This window comes from Grammomys surdaster, unplaced genomic scaffold (assembly GCF_004785775.1).
Source record: "Grammomys surdaster isolate TR1022 unplaced genomic scaffold, NIH_TR_1.0 67, whole genome shotgun sequence".
Taxonomy (NCBI): domain Eukaryota; kingdom Metazoa; phylum Chordata; class Mammalia; order Rodentia; family Muridae; genus Grammomys; species Grammomys surdaster.
In genome coordinates this window covers 7,442,262-7,449,878 of record NW_021604569.1, presented here as the reverse complement: position 1 = coordinate 7,449,878, position 7,617 = coordinate 7,442,262, and the positions used below count along the sequence as shown (strand labels likewise).

General features: G+C 46.5%; 1 pseudogene; it reads right to left on the bottom strand.

Moving 5' to 3' along the window:
• Nucleotides 1-3,382: 3,382 nt before the first annotated feature.
• Nucleotides 3,383-3,848, bottom strand: LOC114630926 (annotated as a pseudogene).
• Between the last annotated feature and the right edge of the window lie 3,769 nt (nucleotides 3,849-7,617).

Below are 7,617 nucleotides of genomic sequence, written 5' to 3'. Positions count from 1 at the left end.
ACTCTGAGCTCTGTTCCTCCCACCTGCCCTAACTTTAGTTAATCAGTTAAATCTAGTCCCTGCTTGACCAAGCTAGCTCAATCAGTCAACAGGCTCTCCAGCACAAGAGTGAGGATTAAAAGAAAAGAGCCGGTTAGATAATATTGCAGCATGACCCCAGCCAATTCTGAGGCTGAAAGCTGAGGCAGGTTTATTTTTTCTCAATTTTTTTTTAAACCATTTTAATTACATGCAAGTATTTAGGTCAGTTCTAGGTTGAGGAACCAGCAATACAATAGCTGCAAATAGGCTGGGCAGTGGTGGCGCACGCCTTTAATCCCAGCACTTGGGAGGCAGAGGCAGGTGGATTTCTGAGTTCGAGGCCAGGCTGGTCTACAGAGTGAGTTCCAGGACAGCCAGGGCTACACAGAGAAACCCTGTCTCGAAAAACAAACAAACAAAAGAAACAGTGATCATGAGAGTGATCATGGGACTTTGTTTGTTGCCTTGTTTGTTCCTTGACTATTTGCAGCTATTGTTTTTTGTTTTTTTGTTTTTTGTTTTTTTTTTTGGTTTAGTTTTTCAAGACAGGGTTTCTCTGTGTAGCCCTGGCTGTCCTGGAACTCACTCAGTAGACCAAGCTAGCCTTGAACTCTCGAACTCAGAAATCCGCCTGCCTCTGCCTCCCAAGTGCTGGGATTAAAGGCGTGTGCCACCACCGCCCGGTTATGATCACTGTTTCTAAGGGCTCATCAGGATGACAAAAATATCTGAGCCTACTTCCCTGTCCTAGCTCACAGTCATATTCATGCCTGAGGCCTACTTCTTTATTTTAGCCTAAGACTTAGATTCCTGACTGAAATTACTTCTCTGTTTTAGCCTAAAATTAGATTCCTGCCTGAATTTACTTCCTTGTCATGGCCCAATGTCATATTCCTGCCTAAATCCCATTTCCTTGTCCTTGGCCAATGCCAGATTCCTGCCAAGCAGCCCCAAAAGTTCTCCACACCTGCTAAACATCTCTAACTACCTGCCTATAGTCGCAGCCACAGCCCACCACTCCTCCCAAGACCTCACATGGTTGCCAGGTTTTCCTCTCTCCAAAGCATGACAAACTCCCTCTCCCTTCCTTGCATCTCTCTTTTTCTCCAAGGACCTAAAAGTCCTATCTATACTTTCGAACCAGCATTTTGCCCATACCGTCTTTACTGACAGATCAAGAACCAATTGGGGAACAGGACCTTAGCATCAAAACTTCCCCTACATCATAGCTTTTAAATTAAATTATGCCTCTTTAGTGATTTTTTTTTAAATGAAACCATTACATCTATTCTGTGAAAAAAAAAAGAAAGTTAGAATATGCAAAGAAACAAAAAAGGAGCAAATGAAAAAATTCTGAGTTTACTCTGCATTAATGCATACATGTGACTAAATACGTATTCTGCCAGTTTTTTTCTAATGTATGTTAATGTCTGGATGCAAAAACTCTATATGGCTAGAAAGCACAAATAAGACCATGTGTAGTTATCTCAACAACTACATTACTAGTTTCTAATATTTTAAAGATGCATTTTCTATTTTTACTTATGCGTCTGTATGGGCATGCGAGCATAGGTGACCATGGATATGACCAGAGGCAGTAGATTCCCTAGAACTAGAATTATAAATAGAGCCACCTGATGTGTTGGGAGGAGCACTTGGGTCCTCTGCAAGAACAGTTAAGTACTCTGACCTGCTGAGCCATTTCTCTAGCCCTAGTTTTTACTTAGTAAAATATCTGCCTTTTGGTTTGTTTTGTTTATTTTGAGATTACAATTACACCCCCCCTTCCCTTTCCTCCCTCCAAACCCTCACATATACAACATTCCTGCTCTTCCTCAAATTCTTGGCCTCTTTTTTCATTAACTGTTATTAATGCATATATGTTTATACATATATATTACTAAATATAACCTGTTTACTCCATGTAGTGTTACTTGTATGAATGTTTTTAGGGCTGTTTGGTACTGGATAATGGTATGCTCTTCACAAGGGAAGAGCATCTCTCCCAATCCAGCTTTCCACAGTTGTCTATAGTTCTTTCTATAGGGTTGGCACCTGTTCTATTTATACTATGGCTATATCTGTCCAGCACCTTTTCTGGGCTTCCTTGAGAACAGTGTGGTTACTTGCCTCACATCTGGCTTTGAGTTCTATCTAACACACTCCAACATGAGCACATGATGAACGGCTCACAGGAAAGGGCTTCAAGGCAGTGCCTTAGATAAGGCTGGCTTCTGGGGGCTGCTCTTCAGAGAGAAACCCTCATTTCCATCCACTGGTTAACTGAGCAGCCAGGAGCATCCTGCCTGTGTAGCCTTGGTGAGCTCTGCCTCAAAGTGAACTGCAACCTTCCATGTGAACTGGTTCTTTGTGCTTATAGACATCCTAATAACACAGGAAAGGCAAAAGGCAAATAGGCATTAGCCTAGCACCTAACCATCTATGAGTTTTGCTCTCTATATCACTTGCTGGACTAAAATGGGGGCAGGAAAGAGCGATGTAGGAGGACTTTCTGTTCCTGGTTAGAGAGGCTTTACTGACCTCCACACTGGGCTGAAATTGAAACCAAAACACTAGTGCTGAGTGCTGTGGGCCACCTCAGAAGAGACTGAGAGAAAGATGTGGTATTCTCTGTGGAGACAGGTCCGGAAACATCCTCATGTGGCCAGAAAAAACTGCTATTACAGAGAGAGACCTGAAACTGTCGTGGGCCTAACCTTTCTTTGTTCTCGCCCTCCTTGTGTGGGTGGATTGCTGTCTTAGAGCAAGTAATCTCAGGTAAATGAGGAAAGTGACAGTCAGTCATAGGCAGAGCTCATCAACCCAGACAGGAAGGGAAGGACCAGATTTTTCAGATCCATTCATCCAGTGAGGGCCAGGGGTGGGACCAGGCTTCTGTAGAACAGTCCCTAGAGCCAACCTTATCTCAGACATAGCCTTTGAAACCCTTTCCCATGAGCCAACCAGTGTACACACACATTTTCACAAACACCATGACCTTTACTTAACAGAACCTGGGGAAAGCCGGAGCACACATCCCCACTTTGAAGTGCTTCAGCACACAGGATCACATAGCTAGCTCACTGCCACCTGAATCATTTTTTCCAGATGTGGTGAGAGGGAAGGCAACCAGCTGGTGTCATGGGGAAAGTCCTAGATTCAATTGTCAGTCAGAGGCAGGCTAGTCACACTGACTGCAGCTGCAGGTGGTCCTGCCTCCCCATAGAGCCTTCTCCTCTGTGATAGGCCGGCAATTTGCACAGAAGTGCATGTACTCTTAAGGTAAAAGAGTGCATAGGATTTTTTTTTCAACCTAAGGAAAACACTTTGCAGTCAGGGTCCTTTATTTCTCTTTTGTACACTAGGCCATGAACTCATATGGAATGGGCTCCAGCAGCTCGGGCTCTTTCCCGTTAGTCCTCACAAAGTGTGCTCTCTGGGTGGCACAGGCTGGCGCTTCAGCTGAACCCAGGTGCCCTTCTCCTTGGCTTCCTCTTTCTTCTGATCGTTCTCCTTCCCCCGCTTCAGGAAGCTGTCTCTGCTCTTCGAGTGTTTAATGTGCTCAATCCACACATTGATCCTCTTACCCAGAATCTTGCCCTTAACCTGCTTGTTTACAGTGATGCCCAAGGCATGCTGGGTAACATTGTAGATTCTTCTGGTTTTGCCGTGGTCACACTTATGGGGTATTCCTATTTGAACAGTACCCATTCCCTTGATGTCTACATTATCACCCTTCTTGTAAATTCACATGTATGTGGCCAAAGGAACAACTCCATGTCTCTCATATACCGAGTGCCTCTCCTCTTTCCCTTTGTGTTCGTCATTTTGGTGAGTTAACTGGAAGATGGCTGCCTGAGTGCATAGGATTTACAAAGGGAAAAAACTTTAGAGATAGAGTTAAACTATATACCCCAGGCTGGCCTCAAACTTGCAATCCTCCTTGCAACCTCCCCACCCCCACCTCGAGTTGGAATAAAGGTGGGGACAACACACTGAATGTGAGAATCATCATTGCTGCTGCTGCCATCCTCCTCCTCCCCTTCCTGTCCCTCCTCCTCCCCTTCCTCTCCCTCCTCCTCTCCCTCCTCCTCCTCTTCCTCCTGTTGTTGTTGTCATTGTTGTTGTTGTTGTTTTTAGGCAGAACCTCTCACATGGTTCTGGCTGTTCTGGAACTCCTATGTAGACCAGGCTGGTCTTGAATTCACAGAGATCCGCCTTCCTCTGCCAATGAACTACCTCTTAGCCCTACATCTAAGCAAGTTAAGTAATGATGTCTCTGGACCCCAGGTTCCTCACACATCAAACAAGTATGAACATGCTTCAGCTACTTTTCCTGTTGCTGTGAGAAAATACTTCACAAAAGCAACTTAAAGCAGGGCTCAAGAGATGGCTCAACATTAAGAGCACCGGCTGCTCTTCCAGAGTACCTAGGTTTGGCTCCCAACACCCACGTGGGGAAGCTCACAACTGCCTCTAATTCCACTTCCAGGGGGTCTCACACTCCCTTCTGGTCTTCTTGGGCTCTCCATGCACACCACAATGGCAAAGCACTCAAACACATAAAATAGTCTGAAAAGAAAGGAGGGAAGGAAGACAGACAAAAGCAACTTAATGGTGAAAGAGGTTTGGCTCACAGTCTGAGGCTACAGTCCATCGTGGTGGGGGAGACAGGGCACCAGGAGCCTGAGGCAGCTGGTCACAGCACACTCACAGTCATGAAGTAAAGAGGAACAAAGGCTTGTGCTCAGCTCACATGCTCATTTTTATTTAATTTTATTTTATGAGTGTATTCCTTGCATGATTGTCTATGTACCACACTTATGCATGGCACCTGAGAAAACCAGAAGAGGTCCTTGGATCCCCTAGAACTGGAATTCTAGATGTGGGTGGGATCTGGGAACTGAACCCAGGTCCTGTGAAAGAGCAGCAAACATTCCTAACCACTGAGCCATCTCTCCAACCCCTCATTTTTCCTTTCAATACAGTCCCAGGTCCCATCCCAGGAAGAGTGGGACCCACACAGATTTTCCCACCTCAACAAACCAAATCAAAGCAATCTTCCTTAGGCATGCCCACCTCAACGGATGGTTCTCGATGTCATCAAGTTGACAACTGAAATCAAGCATCACACCAGCCTTGCCCTGTCCCACTGAGATGCAGAGTAAGTGAGATGGGAAGCCACTGGAGGATGGAGGGGGCTGAGCCATCAGAAGCCACCGGAGCACAGAAAGGCTGAGCCATCAAATGTTTCTTGTTGTCCATGTTAATGGTGTCTTATTTGAGCTGACAGTCTCCAAGTATGCCTGTCTTCTCCAGGCCTGTCCTCTTTCAAGGAAAGAGTAGCTGCCAGTTGTCTTGGGCACCTGCACCAAACAGTTCCTGCAGGGTCTTGACTGCCCTGCGCAGCTGTGTTTCGCTTCTCAGCCTGGCAGGGCCGGATGTGTGGTGGGTGTAAACGGTTTTCTCAAGCAGGAACTCTGCGCAGCACACCTCGTGCCCACCAGGGGCTGCCGCTCCCCCCGCCTTGTGGCATAGCAGAGATCCTTAGTCTTGCATCTCATTGGTTTTCTGCTTTCTCCTTATGACTCATTTTTGTCAGAGTTTCAGGAAAGCACATGGAAACTTCTTGATTCAGTTTTCTTCTCTCCGCCAGGCTGACATTCTGTGCCTTGTCTACTTTCCCCAGAGATGGAACAAGTCCAGGGAACCTGAGATCACCAGATGCCTGTCCTGTCCCCTCAGGATGTAGGGGTTAGGTTTCAGCAACTATCCAATAGTGGACCTCAGTTACTGCTGTCTCCTGACAAAAGTAGAAACCATTGTCTACCTTGCCCTTCAAGAGAGGAGGAGCTCACCATTGTCTACCTTGCCCTTCAAGAGAGGAGCTCAGCTGAGATTTCTCCCCTGGTAGCCCCAGCTTTGGTACTTAACATCGAGGAGATTCTAGGAGTTGCCTTGGTCTTTGAGAATAACATTTGTGCTCCCAGAGAGTTAGGGCCAACTTGAGTGGTCTCTGATAGTTCACATGTGCTATTCAGACCATCTTGTCAGTCTTTTCCTAGTTATGAACTACAGAACATGGCTCGCATGCTTATCTAGGGGAACTCCAAAAAAGTGAAGCCTTTAAACTGGACAGAACCACTTTGTCAGTGAAGGCTTCTAAGAGGGGTGACTGGGGCAAGTTCATGATGGGAAGAAGGCAGGCCTAGCCCTGCCTTGAGGAGTGGCCTGGATGGGGCCTAATCAGCAGGGAGGCTGGAGAGTTATCCTTGATCTGTAGTATCCAAGGAAATTAGGGAGGGTAGAGGCCAGCTGCCAAGATACATAGTTCTAAGGAATGGACCTAAGATTAGATTGAGAGGCCCTTGATCTAAGAGTCAGAGAACACAGGGATAAAAATATCAGAGTCTGGGGCAATCATGATGACTGTGTTCTTGGGGTGGGGTGGGGGGGGGTAGTTCCTCTCCCTGGCACCTCACCTGAACCAGGGACAAGACACTGACACATAACCATCATTTTATAGATGGGACCAAGCAGTTACAACGTGTATCAGGCATCCAAGGTTCAAGTGAATAGTACACGCCAGGTCCCCTGCTAGGTACTGTGCCAGGAACTAACTAGCTCCTATCGTCCTTAGACAGTATCCCTATTTGACAGCTAAGGTCTATAAAGGTGACCAGGGATATGAATACAAGTCTACCAGTCTAATCTCCCTGGACACTAAAAAACAAACAAAGAAACAAATGGGAAAAAACAAACAAACAAACAAAAAAACAAAGAAACAAATGAAAAACAAAATAGCATCTCTCTGATGCTGGAGTTCACGAATTTGGTTAGGAGCTGGCCAGCAAGCCCCAGGGATGTCCCTGTCCCCATCTCTGGCTGTGGGATTATAGGCTTGCTTTGGTGCTCCTGTGCTGGTATGTAAACTCACGTCCTAACTCTTCACAGCAAGCACTTTACTGGCCCGTCACCTCCACGCCCCTGTACCTTTCTACCTCCGGCAGCAGAGCTAAGTTGACCCTGCTCTCCAACTGACCAGATGGCAAGTTAGCAATTAGCTTTGGGTCTCCAGGACCATCCCACACCCCAGGCTGCTGGAGGTAGCTCCCTCCTTGACCTGTTCTCCCACCTTCTGACCCCTAAACAAATCTCAGTGAGAGAGAGGAGAGGGGAACAGCCAGACATGGAGGGGGCATGAGCAGACTCTCTGTAGCAGGGTTCTCAGCCCCAGAGCTTGTTTTGAGGATACGTAAGAGTGACCAGTATATATATAATAAATCAGAGGTAAACATGCCACCTGCATGCTTTCTGCTCTGTTCTTTCTGTTTGTGGGTAGCATCCTGTCCACAGACCAGTTGCAAAGTCCATAGAGGGACTAACTGTGCTTGTCACTCAGCCAGTGGTGACAGTACTGGGATTCAGATGAGGCTGTGAGACTTCCACACTCAGGAGACTTCCTTCCAGTAATTACCTGAGTCAGGCATTATGGCTTATGCCTGTAATCCCAGTGCATAGGAGGCTGAGGCAGGAGGATCACTGCAAGTTCAAAGTCAGGGGCTACACAGTGAGTTCCAGGATGAAATAGAGTTA